The sequence below is a fragment of the Schistocerca americana genome, chromosome 4 (genome assembly GCF_021461395.2).
Source record: "Schistocerca americana isolate TAMUIC-IGC-003095 chromosome 4, iqSchAmer2.1, whole genome shotgun sequence".
NCBI classification, from domain to species: domain Eukaryota; kingdom Metazoa; phylum Arthropoda; class Insecta; order Orthoptera; family Acrididae; genus Schistocerca; species Schistocerca americana.
Window position 1 is genome coordinate 475334256 of NC_060122.1, and position 17754 is coordinate 475352009.

Consider the following 17754-nt stretch of genomic DNA (forward strand, 5'->3'; position numbering starts at 1 on the left):
AGCCGTTAAAGTTGTAAGCGCCTGTAACGATCGATTGAATGCTTGGTTAGCTTCCTTCTGTTTCTTGTTCGAGAAAGACTCCATTTAAGGCCCATGAATGAAAAAGGTGTGTACTTTAAATTTATGTTGATTTTTGAATGTAGAAATTGTTAAAAATACTTGTAATAATTTATTGATAGCTTGCCCAGTATTTCATTCCACATTTTTAGCCGTTTTCAGCATATTTAGAATTTTTCATGACCCATAGCTGTGCAGAGATCGCGGTAGCCGCTGCCGCGGCAAATTCAAATTAAATTGAATGAAAGCAGTTTTCCCGCAATTAAGCAGGCGATTAATGGTACATTAAAATTATTTCTTTCAGCTTCCCGGAGACCTCAGAGATGAATGGTGGATTTTATTATGTCATTTTCAGGTGGACAAGGGCAACTGCTATTACAATATCAGTGACGTAAAGAATTTAAGTGAATCAGAGCAATAAAAATTTACTTGTGTGATATCAAAGGCTGGTGTGATGAAACCTGTTCTGGCTAGGAATACAAAAACCAAATTTCATTTTTAGTTTCATGCTATCGTGTTAGTCGTGGCAATCAATAGTGTTGATATACTTAAAAAAAAAAAAAAAAAAAAAACACTCCAACTTTTACGTTTAGCGAACATAGCTTACTGTAACTTCCGTACGTATAATAAGAGTAATTTTCAGTGCATTTCAGAGATGAAAGTAGAGAAGGACATGTTTAATTTCATAATTAGTTACAGTAATGATACCGTGCTCCATTTCTAAAAAGCCAGATCAAGGTTAGATAAAAATAGTTTGCAAATTAAAGATCATACGTGCACAGCAGGAAATCTTTTAGTGTTGTGCGAATCCCCACGTAATAGATCAAGGTGCATAAAGTTAAAATATTTTCATTAGTAGAAACTAATAGTGAGAATCGCATTTTATCTGTTCTGCTCGCAACAATAAGCAATATACAGTTAATTAAAATATTATGCCATATAAACTGCATATAAAGTCAAAAGCGCGGTGAGCAATACGCAAAAATCTCCTTTAAGTCTGCTTTGTTCATTTTGCTGCTCCCGCCCTTATGATAAATGAGCTGCAGTGAAACTACCAACGCAAACATACAGGGAGCGGCGGATGAATTAGGATATATCTCAATTTAAATTTCCCGCCATATGGTAGTTCCGCTGGAGGTCGAAATAGGCGTTCTTGAAAGCCATAGGCATCTAGTAAACAGAGCTTCAAAGTCGCTCAGATGTTACGGAAAAGTGCACAGAACAGCCGAAGATCTGCGATTATCGAAAGTCTTCGCAGTGGTCATTCGCCTACTGAGATACTTAGATTCTTCGGGTTACCGAGATCAACTGGTTACGATATTGTGGCCAACCATATTGCTTCGGCGAAGTCTTGGGAAGATTCCGCTTACCCGGCGAGGAAACCTCACTCGAGGAAACACGTGTCACGAACTGCGGACTCATCGAAAAGGCTCAGGCGCTGATTTCGGAGGACACGGGGCAATCGCTGGAGAAATTGGCGTCGGTATTGAATGTCAGCGAGCGAACAATGCTTCGGCTGGCGGAGGAGGACCTCATACGAGCCATTTAGTCCAAAACTGGCTCTAGGGTAATGTTGACAAGTTCCGGTCAAAGGATTTCAGGCCCGCGAATAGCCCGGATTTGAACCGCGTCGACTACTATGTTTCAAGACTAGTCGAAAGATCTACCAATAAGACGAGGCCCCTAATGTCGCATCTGTACTCACCGCTATCGAAGCAGCATTGGCGAATGTGGACAGCGCTGTTTTAAAGAGTGCGTGCGATCGCTACAGGACAAGATTGGAGGTGGTCATTGCGGCTGAACCGGATTACATTGAGTAATGTTATTTTTGAAAGATACCACTACTTATATGTAAAGGGATTTTCATTTGTATATTTATTTAATGAATTTGCTTTAAAAAAGTTTCGTATCCAGAATGAGATTTTTCACTCTGCAGCGGAGAGTGTGCTGATATGAATCTTCCTGGCAGATTAAAACTGTGTGCCGGACCGAGACTCGAACTCAGGACCTTTGCCTTTCACGGGCAAGTGCTCTACCATCAGATCTGCCCAAGGACGACTCACGGCCCGTCCTCACAGCTTTACTTCTGCCAGTACCTCGTCTCCTACCTCCAAAAGGTAAATTTTGGAAGATAGGAGACTGGCAGAAGTAAAGCTGCGAGCACGGGGCGTGAGTCGTGCTTGGGTAGTGCAGTTGGTAGAGCACTTGCCCGCGAAAAGCAAAGGTCTCGAGTCTCGGTCCGGCACACAGTTTTAATCTGCCAGGAAGGTTCAAGTTTCGTTTGTTCGGATATAAGCGTCGCACCGTGTATACCTGGCTAGACATGGAGTGAAAGTGCCACCTGTTGTCAGGTGCATCACGCTGAATGGCGCCCATGAAACTAGCTAGGCTTGCGGAAACCCTCATTGACCTGCTTGAACCACTGCGTGTCACTGCACATGTGCTCTTGTATCTCCGTTGCGGCAGGTTGATTTCCTTTAATGGTTATCGTGGAGATAGTGGCACACAGCAGAAAGAGAATTTGTACACCTCTTGTGCCGCGCCTCTGTTGGTGTAAATATTCTGATCCTTGCAGCGCAATCTATCGGTCAAACTTTCGTAATGTTTTTTTTTTTGTTTTTTTTTTTTTTTTTGTTCCATAACGTTTTCTCCTGCGTCAATAACATCCTGTTAAAATTTGAAGTCATTCTGAGCAGTGTTTCTCTTTCTACAGCCTTCTTTAAACTCCTTCAATTGTGGACGCCCCTTATGTCAAACAAATAATTGAGGGCACTGAGTATGTTGCCCCGAACTGAAGAGGTTAACACAGGGAGAAAGTCGTAGTGGGCCATACAAAAAAGATGTTTTGGGAGTTTTGGAACCAAGTTTACAAGTAGTTACATTCGTAGCAGGTTGTACGGATTTGCGTGGCGTCTTCTTGCTCGGTTTGGTAGAGATGTGTTAGCAGTTGTGCCGCAGACGCTTCTTGTCAGTGCCACCAGAGTCTGCCGGACAGACACTTGCTGTGGGCGGCAGCTGGTGCTCCACGGCGACAAGGTCCGCGCGCCGTTCCCGGCCCCTGGAGGAGTTGGTCCGCCTCCTCGGGGCCGGCCGCCCTGGTAACGAGGTTGGCCTGGCGGCTGTCCAGCAGGGGCTGATGTTAATGCGGCCGACGTGAGCGGCCCGATAATTCGCCAGCCTGGCAGCAGCTGCGGCGCGCCGCTACTTGCGGGCAATTTGCACGCACCCTCCACGGCCGAGCCGAGGCGCCCGCCATTCAGCTTCTGCGGCGACAGGGGGTCCGAGGGCGCTTACTACTCGCCAAGTTGGGAGCTTACGCAGTTCTCTGCTCTGTCTCCGCGCTGACCCAATTTGCCCAACTACAAGTCGTAAATGCAGGGATGATTAATCACAGCTCACGAAGCATCTTTCTTTGAGAATATAAGACTCGTCGAAATGAAAAGGAGGAGTGATGTAGCATCTAACTGCGATTATTCTTTTGATATTTACCTCGAAGCTGACGAATGTAGAGTAACAGTATCGGTTTCCTATTTTTTTTTAAATTTTGCATAACTTTTTCACCAGTATTCACTGCTGCTTTACTTCTGTGGAAACGTACTGTATAAATATTCAAATACGCAAGGATTACACCTGCTGAATTTTCTCAGTTTGAGGTGCCAGTACAGGTCTTACGTTGTAAATGATTTTTTATTTCAGGCTACAAAAATTTTATCATTAATGTGTAGCCAGTATTAACCACGAAGTCTGTTTTTATCATTTATGCATTATAACCTTTCTAGCCAAGTACACTATTTTTCCTCAATTCCAAGGAGCAGAGTGGACCATTTTAGGCCGGCCTCGGTAGCCGAGCAGTTCTAGGCGCGTCAGTCCGACACCGTGCGACTGCTACGGTCGCAGGTTCCAGTCCTGCCTCGGGCATGGATGTGTGTGATGTCCTTAGGTTAGTTAGGTTTAAGTAGTTCTAAGTTCTAGGGAACTGATGACCTCAGATGTTAAGTCTCGTAGTGCTCAGAACCATTTAAACCATTTGACCATTTTAGACGTTACGCATTATAGAGTCACGGTTCATTGCAGTCAACTACAAGGCAGGCTGGTAGAGGGACAGAACGCTTCCTAATTACGAATACAGGTATACACGAGGGAAGTACCAGTTCCAGCATTTACTTGACAACAAATAGGAAAGCTTCGAAAAAGGGAACAAATTTCCAATTGACAACACTAAAGTTAAGTTTCGTGTATATCCACAGAGTGTCTAAGAAATGTTGCGACAATGTTCGATGGATTCCAGAGGGTGTCTTGAGGAACAAATCGAGAGCAGGAGCCCGTATCTGGAAACGTTATGCAACGACACTACAGAGTCTAAAGGTTAAAGGTATAGATACTGATCGCAGACGCTTGTAAGGAGATTCGTTCCTCTGTTTATAATAAATAGTAATTAGTAATAACAGAGATACATTAGAAAGAATGGATGACATATGCGTATAAATTAAGGAGCTTATGTCCATTAGCAAAGATAAAGATTGAAACTAGAGAAAAAAATGTGGTGTGCGATGATAAAAGAAAGAAGAGAGAGAGAGAGAGAGAGGGGGGGGGGGGAGGGAAGGAGGGAGGGAGAGAGAGAGAGAGAGAGGGAGAGAGAGAGAGACGCGTATAAGAGCACCTTACGTGAATATCATGATAGTCGTGACAATTCAAATGGTTCAAATGGCTCTAAGCACTATGGGACTTAACATCTGAGGTCATCAGTCCCCTAGACTTAGAACTACTTAAACTTACCTAACCTAAGGACTTCACACACATCCATGTCTGAGGCAGGATTCGAACATGGGACCGTAGCAACAGCGCGGTTCCGGACTGAAGCGCGTAGAATCGCTCGGCCAAAGCGGCCGGCTCGTGACAGTCGAGGGCATCCCTCCGGCAGCAAACGTGAGTTTGTACGCTGACGGACCATGGATGGAACGTTTCGCAATGGTGTATGTTAATCAGTAACTGCGAGTGATTCTCAGTTTGACAGAAGAGAAGATGAAGCTAGCTGCTGCCTAGACGGGACTTGCCTCCTATGAATGCGATGCTTTGTTTCCTCGGTGGATGATGGTTTTGGACATAGGTTTCCATCTGCAGTTTAATTCCTCCAGGAACCCCCCGAAATCTGAAACGTTTTTCGGTTTGTGTTTGCTTTGTTGACTTACACTACTGAAACACTAAATAGATATAACAATTGTTCAGTTACTTTCGCCCTTGAGAAGTCTTCCAAAATGATACGTCTCATTAAATAGAGAGGGGAGTCCTCGAACTATATTTCGGTTGTTATTATATACTAGTGACACTTTGTTTTGATCGCTTTCGCTGTAAATGTTTTCCGATGCTCAAGGAAGTATGCAATGAAGTTTATTCTACCTTGTGACGGAGGAAGGAAGTGACTCATGCTGCAAGCCCAGAGTTCGCTGACTTGACTAAGACTGGATGGTGTCTTCTTGATTTTAAACGAATAAACGCTGCAATAATTAGTGAAGCACTGGTGCGGTAACTTCACTAGACTCAAACAGATTTCTCAAACATATGTCTAAATTCGCACCAGAATGAAGAAATGTCCAGGTGGGTCTAATCTTTTTAATTTACACACACTGGCCGATTTACAGGCATATTTGATCGCGACGCCCCATATGTAGTTGTAGGGGGCGCATTCCTTTATTAAATCGACAAGATACACAAAGAAATTACATGTGATAGGCCAACGTAAAAGTTTTATTAAGCATTCAATCATTCCTCACTATAGATCAGCAAAATACCATTCTTCCGTCGTCTAGACACTGCGCAATGCAGTTAAAGGACGAAGCTTTCGAAACTTCCAGTTATCTCCTATTGAGACGAAGAAGTTTAAAATTTGGGTCAAGGTACTTAGGTAGCAAACGTGGTGGCACCCTGCTACGTTACCTTCAGGTTCGGCACATGCACCTAAAGGTGTCGGCACTTGCGAAAAAGAGACGAGAGCTCAGAAGTTTATGTGAAGAGTAAAAGGAAGGGAGGGGGGGGGGGTAATGGTGTCTCATTGGCACCCAATTTCTCTAAAATTTCGCTAAACGTCACCGTGGATGGTTACACGATGGGAAGGTCGTCGCACCACCTCATTTCGACCATTCTTTTGACGCCTCAACGATGAAGGTCAAAATACAGACACTCAGCCTTGAAATCATTTGGGTTCTTATGTGTGGTCCACGAGAACATTTCAGATACACCGCCGCTCAGAACTGACACGAAAAGGCCTCCGTGGATGGCATGAAGAGCGTCAAAGAAACAACACGTTCCCTTTGGGTCTTGAATCCCACATAATTCGCGGTTGAAAACACTGGTTCGGAGTTTGATGAGCTACAGGAAGACGTTCTTGACAACGTTCGACTCTGCTGACAGCCCCAAAACGATTCAATCCTTCTATAAGGCCATAGTGGGGCTGCAACCCCACTGAACATGATCTGACTTTTTTGAAATGTAGCGCGACCATAAGTTTTGTTCTGCTGTACAAGATTGACCGCTATGGTCTTTCAAAACTGTTCCATGAAATTTGAACATGAGCCAAAGAAGACAAGCCCTTTTATTTCATGGCCTCCAATGGCATGATCACCATGAAAGGGTAGGGAGGGGTGCGTTAATGAATAGACAAAGAATCGATGTAAAACCACCCAGGTCGTCAGTACCCTACGTACCACAAGGGTGCATTTGTTGGGCCAATAAAAATATCTCTGTACAGAGGCAGACACTGGCTGATTCCTAGACACCCTGTGAAAGGCAGCCATGTTGTCGCGGCTCAGCTGAGTGGCGCTATACCGCTGAGCTAGCTGCTGGCTTCATCCGATCTAAAGGAAGGAAGCATGTGACACCGCCGCCCAGGAATCAATGAGTGGTTGTCGCTTGCGTCTAACAAAGGTGCGTTGTTGCATAAGTGGTGAGGGAGGAAGGGAATGAGGGAATGGGTTTATTCACGCATGTATCAATGCCGCATTCCACTGTGATCACGCCACAGGAGGGTACAAAACGGAAGGGCTGAAGAAGCATAAACACACTTTGCTGCTTAGGGTCACATTCAAATTTCGTCTAATGGTATAGAAAGGTCCCTAATGCTCCACCTTATGCACCAGCGCAAAAATTATCGTCGCACTATACTGTAAAGGCTCAGATCATGTTCAGTGTGGTTGCAGCCCCACGGTGTCCTTAGAGAACAGTTGAATCGTTCGGGGAGTATCACCAATGTCAAACGTTATCAATAATGTCATGTTGCGAACTCTCGTTTGCGACTGCGAAATGTGCGGGAATCAAAGACCCAAAGGAAGGGGTGGTTTCATTAACGTCCTTTATACCACTCTCTGAGGCTTTATCGTGTTGATTCCGAGTCGTGGTGTGTCTGCAATATTTTCCTCGGCCCCCCATAAGAAAATAGCTGATTTCAACTCTGGACATTGCGGTTCTGCCCTCCATTGCAAAGGCGTCAAGAGGAGGTGGTATGACGACCTTCCTATTGTGTGGTACGTTCACAGTGACATTAAGCATAATTTTAGTGAAATCTGATGTCAGTGTGACATCGTTAACTCACCATAAACTTCACATGAACCACTGAACTCTGGTCTATATTTCGTATGTGTCTACAATGTGCTATTTGAAACGACGCCGCAGCCCGAGGCTGACGTCGCAGAGCGCCACGTTTTTGCACCATTACGGAACAAGGTTGTAGGCAGCTTTGACCCAAAATACTTATAAGGGCGTTTCTGGAGGAGAGGTAAACATCTTAGGAAGAAGTGTCACAGGCAAATTCGAATAAAACATCGCATATAACATGTGTCGAATTTTAATTGATTACAAAGGTACAGTTAGTTATGGAGGTAAGCTTTAATTTCAAATGTTGGTACGACAGTTACTGTGGGTCTATTTATCGACTATCATATTTTTTTGTGAAGTTATGATGGAGCATGAATTGTCGTGAAATTTTCTACTGAGATTCTGATTGTGATTCGTTGGGCAATTGTGCTGTTTCGTTGAAGTATGCCGCACATACTTCCAAATTTTTAGTGTGCCAGAATGGTATTTAAGTCAGATTCTGTAATGGAAATGGTGTTACTGCCGGTAGAAAATACGGCAGACGATTTCCGGAGAGTACCCCGTAAAGAGAGTTTATTCGTGTTTTCACTAAAGTGCGCGAGATAGCCCTTTGTTCAAAACGAGCTTCGGGCATTACAAGTATTTCCTTTCGCTACAAAGACGTCCGTATTCTTCCAGCATGACGTGGCCTCTACATTCTCTAGTCGCCAGGTGACACATAATCTACACCTTTCCCTGGACGATGGGTTGGCAAAAACGGTCATGTTGATCGACCAGGAAGAGATTTTTGTCTGTAGGGATGACAGCTACAAAGGAAAGGTAAGTACGACAGACAACTTAATTATAAAAGAACACGAGACTAATCGATAGTCCAGGTTTACAGAGTAACGCGAAGACGACCTCAAAAGAGATATCCCTGGTGTTGCCAGAAGAATTCGAATTTGCACTTTAGTCGCAGGTGGAATTTGTGACAATGAACTTGGAACGTAACAATCTCCTTTTGCATAATGCCTTCTGTAGATATTTGATTGTGCTACATTCTCACAGCTGTACCTTTGTATTCCATATCAGTTGGACTCATGTTATACAATACGTTTTATTCGTATTAGCCTATACTACCAAGTCCTAAAACATTTACTACACCTACAGAAATAGCGAACGGCTTTGCTGCGGTGGTAACACCGGTTTCCGTCAGATCACCGTAGTTAAGCGCTGTCGGGCTGGGCTACGATGGGTGACCATCCGGTCTGTCGAGTGCTGTTTGCAAGGGGGGTAAACACAGCCCTTGCGGGGCAAACTGAGGAGCTACTTGACTAAGAAACAGCGGCTGCGGTGTGGTAAACTGACATACGGCTGGGAGAGCGGTGTGCTGACCACATGCCCCTCCATATCCGGATCTAGTGACGCCTGCGGGCTGAGGGTGACACGGCGGCCGGTCGATAACGTTGGGCCTTCATGTCGTGTTCGGTTGGAGATTAGTTTTATACCTCCAGAAATACAATCTTTACTGTCTTCAACAGATAATTTCTTAAAGTATGCATAGATAAAATTCTCAATATATAGTGCACAACACAATCAAAAACCCCCTAATTGTCTCCCATTTCGACGTATAAATTTTAAATTTGGTCCAAAGAAGGCTATAACCTTCTTCTGTAATAGTGTACATGCGTGGGGTGAAAGCACTGGGAACCGTCTACTTCCTTACTTACAATCCATTCGTCTGTGGAATCTTCAACTCAAATCTGTAGAGCCATCCTCTTCTGTATCAATAGTAGAAAATAACTTTCTAATATACTCTTCCTAGTGATTCATTGCTTAATCTGCTGTATTCAGATTTAGAGAGTTCATGTTTTTCATCCACCAGAACCCAAAGCGTACGTTCACAGTAACGTAACTTACACTATAATGACCAGGCCGTGAGAATGCTAATAACCTTAATTTGTTGTACAGTCCTCGTTTGCTACAGTCGTCCACAAGGTCAAAGCAGTTTTTCTCTTTTTGTAATCCATGTAAATGAGGAAGTTTTTTCTATTATTGTGGTCATCTATATCTACACCTACATGATTAATATGCAATTCATAATTAAGTACCTGGAAGACGCTTCATCGAACACCTTCACGCTATTTTTCTGTCATTCCGCTCTCTAACAGTACGTAGGAAAAACTAACACTTAAATCTTTCCGTTATTGCGCTGATTTCTGTTATTTTATTATGATCATCATTTCTCAAGATGTGGGTGTACTGCAACGAAATGTTTTCGCATTCGGAACATGATAGTTGACCATGAACTTCTTCAATATCATCTGCGGATATATTTTGCCAGCTACTCATCTCTCCTGTTTTAATCTGATACAATTAGGACAGACATGCGCTTTGCAAAGTTTATCTCTGCAAGTAATGACCTATTTGCACTAAATTATGACCATATATTACATGATACTGGGTCTAACCTTTTAAATTAATTATTTCCTTCAACCTACCTTCTACATTCTACATTCTACATACTACAAAGACAGCTAAAATATTAATCGAGACAGTTAGCAGTGGTTTACTGTCAAAGCGATTACAACTTCCAGGATAATACAAAAATGACATTAGGCATGTAAGTTATAGTTTGACACTCCTACCAAAATTCAGGGCAATCAAGCTATAACTGCAAGTTGACCAATAATTCAAAAATATCAATAATTATATGTTTTTCTATTAGACTCTTGTATTATTGTGGAACTGGAGCTTCTAAATGATGTTAAATTCTGTCTATTGTGCTCAGAGGTACTGTTCATATTTTTCATGGTGTGTTGAAGGACGGACTACTAGGATTTAATGTCCCAAAGACAATGACGTCATTAGGAACGTTGTAGAAGCTCGTATTGGGAATGTTAGGAAATGAAATCGGCCATGACCTCTCGAAGGGACCATTTGCCTTAAGCGATTTATGCACATGTAAAACCTATATCAGGTCAGTAACACGGGGATTTGAACCGCTGCCGTCTCAAATAAGAGTCTTGTGGCGTACCACAGCATCAATTCGCTTTTTAGATACTAACCCATTTCTCCTTAAGGTTAATGTTTCCAAATAAACTGTGTATTTTAATAAACAGTCACAATTTCTTCCTCTTTAAATGGACACCAGTTGCCATAGAAATCTGATTTTGATCTTATTTTCTAGGAAATCTGCTGCATTGACATTTTATTCTCGTCTATTATTTGCTGAAACTTGCAGATTTTGTAGTGCTTTTCATGTCAGGTCATAAAGTGCAATCCAAAAAATGAGTTTTCTCCTTTACTGTGCTGGATAATATTTTTGTGACATCATACATTTTTTCAGACTCTTCGTCATCTGCATAGCTAGTGCTACTCTGGATTGCCAAAACTTTGTATCTGACTTGCCTATCATAATCAGTTCCTTGCGGCATTCATTTTAGTTTACCCACAGTCTTATTTTCATGTTCAATATTAGACTTACTCCTGCGTTGTGCTTACTTGTTCTTCTGTTGAGAACACTGCATCCATCTGCCTAAGAGCCATGTTCTCCCTGCCACCGCACTTCGCTAATTCCAACTAGCTAGTTGTGGTACAAGTCGAGTTTCGATACAAGAAAACTGTAGAACGGTTTTCGAAGTGCAAGGGAAACAAATATCAATCCTTACGTTCGAAAGCAACATTGGCCGTATTCCCAGAGATCAGGAAGATAAGGTCTGTTGAATGAAATAGACAGCATATAAAGCACAGAATAGCGAGTAATGATAAAGACGAAAGTGATGATGAGTAGAAAAAATTTGCGATATCCAATAGGGTAAAAACATCGAGAACAAAAGGAAAGGGGAAGGATACTAAAATAATTTGACCTTAAAGAGCTATATGTAAACATTTACAAGAAAGCGTAATTTTGTGTTGGGGAATGTGTCAAGGCATCAAGGATCTTTAACTTCGGACTTTAAGGAAAGTAGGAAATTCTGAAGACTTCGCTGGAAGAAAGTAATAACCATACGTTCAGTAGGGATTACACTTTCCAAGTTACGTGATATGTTTTCAGAAGCACCACATGCTGATAACAAGTAGTTCGACAAGTAGCGCTAGAAAATACTATCTACAATATAAACTGCTTGGTCTCATTGTATTTATATTCTTTTTTTAAAATTTGGCCATACATTTAATACACAGGAACGCAAAATACGGTCTCGCGGGTTAAAACTTTCTCCTGCCGACCCCTTCAGTTCCAGCAGTAGACACAGATTTGCACAATAACAACTTCCAGGCAGACAGGTGCACCATGCGTCACATCGCACAGCCGGTACTTGTCTCAGCTTGTGCGCTGCGCTCTTGGTATTACGGTATGCGAGTGGCATGTTTAGTTTCTTCGGCCCTTCAGTGTAGTTTACCGTCTGCAATGGCTGAAGTAGTGAAAGTTTAATTATAACCTCCTTGTACGTATGGAAGAGGCAATGAGGAAAGCTGCTGACACTGTCACAACTGTCCTCCGGGTCTTACAATGAAAGCTGCCAAGCGGCAAATTATTAAGAAGAAAACGTTCCATAAGAACTCATTTCTAAGTAACGCTTTCCAGAATCCGTCAGCTACAAGCCGAAAGCTACCTGGGGTTGATCGTCGTGTCAGGGACGTTTACGATGTCACCGAGAAGTGGGAAGAGCAGCGGAACCTACATCCTCCGTAGAGTGGCGACCTAATTCAAAAGCAAACGACGAATGCTCCAGCCGCTCACAAAGGGTCGAAACGTATCCGAATGAGACGAGCGGTATGTGGCTTTATCTTGAATAAGTAGGCGCGGGGAGAAGAAATAGACAATACGACGTATCGTACAGGCCCGGCTAGTGTATGTTTCTATAGGGGTTCTGAAAGACTTGTACCAGTGCTGCTACATTCTTGTCAAATTTAAACATCCCTACAAATTTATTGTGTGTGAATATGTGTACGATCTCTATTGCCACACTATAATAATGATAGTAGTATGTAAAGATTTACTAATGGTGTGAGGGCACACACCAAATGAAAGAGTATTTTCTTCAGAAAACAAGCAGTGGCGCTGAGCTTGTTATTGAAGAACACGGAGCTGCTAGCAGTCCGAGACGCCCTTCGAGGATGGTAGCGCGCCAGAGGAAACAAACAGGGATTTGTCAGGCGCAGAGGGCGCGCCGAGACACCATCAGTCTTCATCAGAGGAGGCTAGACCGGCGAACAGAGTGCGGGCCATTTGTTATATGTCCGGGCGGTTGCTGTGGCATTATTTAATTTTGATGATTACTGATGGAGTTTACATCTGGCGGCGCCAGCTGCGCTCGTAAATCACTCGTCGGCCGTACCGAACGTTCTCGCTGCGTGACCGCCGGGGCTGGTGGACCAGCCTCCAGGCAGTGGGGCCACCTGAGGGGAGGCAGCTGCTGACGCCATGCACGTCTTCATCAGTCGCGCCGTGGCCGCCTGCCAAGTGTCAAGCGTCCCGTGGCGCCTGCCTCACCTCTGCCTACCACGTGTGCGTCTCTGTGTCAACGCATGGGAATTAGGTATCCTAAGTCGCTGCTCCACGTGCTTGTTGGGACTCATGTGGTTTTGATGTTGTTTCCAATAGCGTGCTAAAGAGTTATTCCCTTGAATAGACCCAGTCTTATCCGAAGTATGTAATGGATCACTAATTCTAGGCATTCTTCCAGAGAGACTGAAATATGCCGTTATCAAACCCCTCTTTAAGAAATTGCTGTCTACAACTACCGACCTGTTTCACTGCTAACATTAGTTTCTAAAATGTTCGGGAAGGTAATGTATTCTAGAAAAGTATTTCTCCTTAGCAAGGGTAATATACTCGGAAAATCACAGTTTGCGTTTCAGAAGAGTTACTATACAGAGAACGCCATTTAAATTATCACTCACAAAATTTTACATGTATTACATAATAAAACAGGGTCTGCTCATATTTTCTGCAGCATATCTAGACTGTTTAACTGTGAGAATTTCAGGAGTGCATTAGATAGACCGAGGTTTAAAGTGCTTGATGGTGTAGTCAAAAAAAAAGAAAAAAAAATCGCTCTGAACACTATGGGACTTAACTTCTGAGTTCATCAGTCCCCTAGAACTTAGAACTACTTAAACCTAACTAACCTAAGGACATAACACACATCCTTGCCCGAGGCAGGATTCGAACCTGCTACCGTAGCGGTCGCGCGGTTCCAGACTGTAGCGCCTAGAACCGCTCGGCCACTCCGGCCGGCGATGGTGTAGTCAACCAATAGGTAATGTCATATACACTGAAGAGTCAAAGAAACTGGTATAGGCATGCGTATTCAAATATAGATATATGTAAACAGGCAGAACACGCCACTGCGGTCGGTAACGCCTATATAAGACAACAAGTGCCTGGTTGTTAGATCAGTTACTCCTGCTACAATGGCGGGTTATCATTACTTAAGTGAGTTTGAGCCTGGTGTTTTAGTCGGCGCACGAGCCATGGGACACAGCGTCTCCGAGGTAGAGATGAAGTGTCGGTTCTCCCGTAGGACTATTTCACGACTGTACCTTGGATATCAGGAATCAGGTAAAACATCAAATCTCCCACATCGCTGCGGCCGGAAAAAGATCCTGCAAGAATGGGACCAGCAACGACTGAAGAAAATCGTTCAACGTGAGGGAAGTGCAACCCTTCCGAAAATTGCTGCAGATCTCAATGCTGCGAAATACACAAGTGTCAGCGTGCTGACCATTCAACGAAACATCATCGTAAGGGGCTTTCGGAGTCGAAGGGCCGCTCGTCTGCCCTTGATGCCTGCACGGCACAAAGCCTTACGCCCCACCTTGGCCCTTCAAGACCGACATCGGACTGTTAATGACTGGAAATGTGTTGCCTGGTCCAACGAGTCTCGTTTCAAGTTATATCGAGCGGATGGTAGTGTACAGATATAGAGACAACCTCATGAATCCATGCAACCTACATGTCAGCAGGCGACTGTTCAGTCTCGTGTAGGCTTTGTAATGGTGTGCGGCATGTGGAGTTTGAGCGATATCTGACCCCTAAGACGTCTAGATACGACTCTGACAGGTGACACGTACTTAAGTTTCCTATCTGATCACGTGCATCTATTCATGACCATAGTGCATTCGGATTGACTTGGAGAAATCCAGCAAGACAATGCGACACCCCACACGTCCACAATTGCTACAGAGTGGCTCCAGGAACACTCTTCTTTTTTTAAACACTTCCGCTGGTCACCAGACTCCCCAGACATGAATATTATTGAGCAAATATGGGATATGTTCTAACGTGCTGTTCAGAAGAGACCTCCAACCCTTCGCACTCTTACGGATTGACAGCCCTGCAGGATTCATGGTGTCAGTTCCCTCCAGCACTACTTCAAACATTAGTCGAGTCCATGCCACGTCGTGTTGTGGCACTTCTGCGTGATCGCTGGAGCCCCACACGATATTAGGCAGGTGTACCAGTTTCTTTGGCTCTTCACTGCTTAACCAGAAGAATGCATCAAGTTGTACTTAGTGATGAGGTCCGGGAACGTGATTCTCATTGGGGAGAAACGACGTATGGAGTTGCCAAAGGTTCTGTCTTTGTGTCACTATTGTTCAGCATATATGTGAACGATCTTCCGTCTAACGAATTAAGTTGGTGCATAAGTTCGTAGCGTTTTTATTTTCCACGTTGGTATTTCGGTTGCTTTGCTATTATTTATCGGTTATCATTTTTTACCTGTAGTCACTATTACTATTCGTGTTTACATGTTGTCATTTTGTCATTTGGACATAATAAGATGAGTTTTAGACCCTAGAAAATATAGTGCCAAGTGGAGAAATAGAAACATTTCCGACGTATCCTTTTGGGTTCAATAGAGAAGTGACAGCACGGAAGGCAGCTAGAAACATTTGCACCGTGCATGGGAACAACGCCACTGGATAGAGCACAGCAGGGAAATGGTTTTCTCCTTTTAATGCCGATAGTGTTGATATAAGTGGCTCTCGATGTTGAGGAAGACCTTCGGGGTTTGATGAAGATCAGTTAAGCGCATTAACCCACAGTGATGCTGGACAGTGTACTCGAGAACTGGCAAATGTGATTATCTGTGGTCATTCGACCATCGTGGGACATCTGCATGCAATGGGAAAGGTTCATAAACCGGGTGTACTTTTCTTTCTTTCTTTCTTTCTTTCTTTCTTTCTTGGGGCCTTTGTCCCGCGCAATGCGTAGTCGGCAGTGTTACTATTGAATTGGCTGTGTTAGTTGCATAGGGTGGACAGATTCCCTTCCTGCCACCACCCCTAACACCCTGGGACAGAATTAGTGTATCCCAGCTGTCTGCATCTAGTGTAAGCCATGGAATAGTGCGAATGTTTTCAAATGGCTGCGAAGCATGTACCTTAGCTGGAACATGGGGACCAGCCAGATATTCACCTAGCAATATGTGGAAAACAGTCTAAAAACCACAACCAGGCCGGCCGACGTACTGGCCCTCGACGTTAATCCGACAGGCGGCTTCGATCCATGGCCGGCGCGCCTACCAGCATTAGCGCTCTCGTTTACCCTGGCGGGTGTATTGTATTCTATAAGCCAAAATCACAGAAGTATGCGTATGACCATGTGTGCAACTCGGTTTGCTCATCATCAGTTGGCTCGTGAACAACACCGACCTTTCCTGTCCTATATGGTTACTGGTGACGAGAAATGGTGTCTTTATGCTAACATAAGGGAAAAGATGGTTTGGTTGAACGCGCAAACAAACCAGTAACTTCCCTTACAAAGAACTGCACCCATCCACAAAAGATAATCTTATGTATCTGGTGTAACAGTGATGGTGTGGTGTGCTACGAATTGCTTCCCCGAGGTGTCAGCATTACTACTGACATTTACTGTCAAGAACCGAGACGTACTGGAGACGCAATCCAAGAACAACGACCAGGAAGACTGCATGAAGTGATGCTACACCACAAAAACACTTGCCTGCATTCTGCTAGGCTTGTAAGTAGGCTGTTTAGGTTTTCTTATTGGTAACGCCACGTAGCGCTCTGTGTGAGAATCACTGGCTGTGCTGTGTGCAATCTGTGGCTGGTTTGCATTGTTGTCTGCCATTGTAGTGTTGGGCAGCTGGGCTGTTAACAGCGCGTAGCGTTGCGCAGTTGGGGGTGAGCCGCCAGCAGTGGTGGATGTGGGGAGAGAGATGGCGGAGTTTGGAAATTTGTAAGACTGGATGTCATGATCTGTTATGTATATTATGATTTTTCAACACTATTAAGGTAAATACATTGTTTGTTCTCTACTAAAATCTTTCATTTCCTATGCCTATCAGTAGTTAGTGCCTTCCGTAGTTTGAATCTTTTATTTAGCTGGCAGTAGTGGCGCGCGCTGTTTTGCAGTAGTTCGAGTAACGAAGATTTTTGGTGAGGTAAGTGATTTGTGAAAGGTATAGGTTAATGTTAGTCAGGGCCATTGTTTTGTAGGGATTTTTGAAAGTCAGATTGCGTTGCGCTAAAAATATTGTGTGTCATGTTAAGCACAGTCATGTATAATTGTTCTAAGGGGACGTTTCAGGCTGACAAAAAACACTATACAGGGTTAGGTTGGAAATCCATTGCACACCCGTCTTATTCACTTAATCTTGCGTCCTCAGATTTTCACCTTTTCCGCTCTCTATCGAGCAGCCTTCACGGAACCCCCCTTCGGATGGAAATGCTCTCCGGACATGGCGCGACGAGTTCTTCGCCTCAAAACCACTTGATTTATATAGACGCAGAATCGAAAAGTTATCCCAGCGCTGACACACTGTTGTAAGCAGTGAATGAGAATATATTATTGACAACTCAAATCGCTGTTAATGGACTCAACAAGTCGTTGGAAGTCCCTTCAATAATAGTACGCCATGCTTCCTATACAGCCTCCCATAAGTGCGGAAGTGTTGCCAGTGCAGGATTTTGTGCACGAGTTGACCTCTCGAATATGTCCCATACATGTTCGATGGGTCGATAGATCATTTGGTCGAATGTTCTTCAAAACAAATGGCGAAAAATCTCCCGGTGACGTGACGCATTGTTATCCATAAAAATGTCATCGTTGTTGGGAACATGAACTCCATGAATGGCTGCAAATTGTCTCCAGTGTCG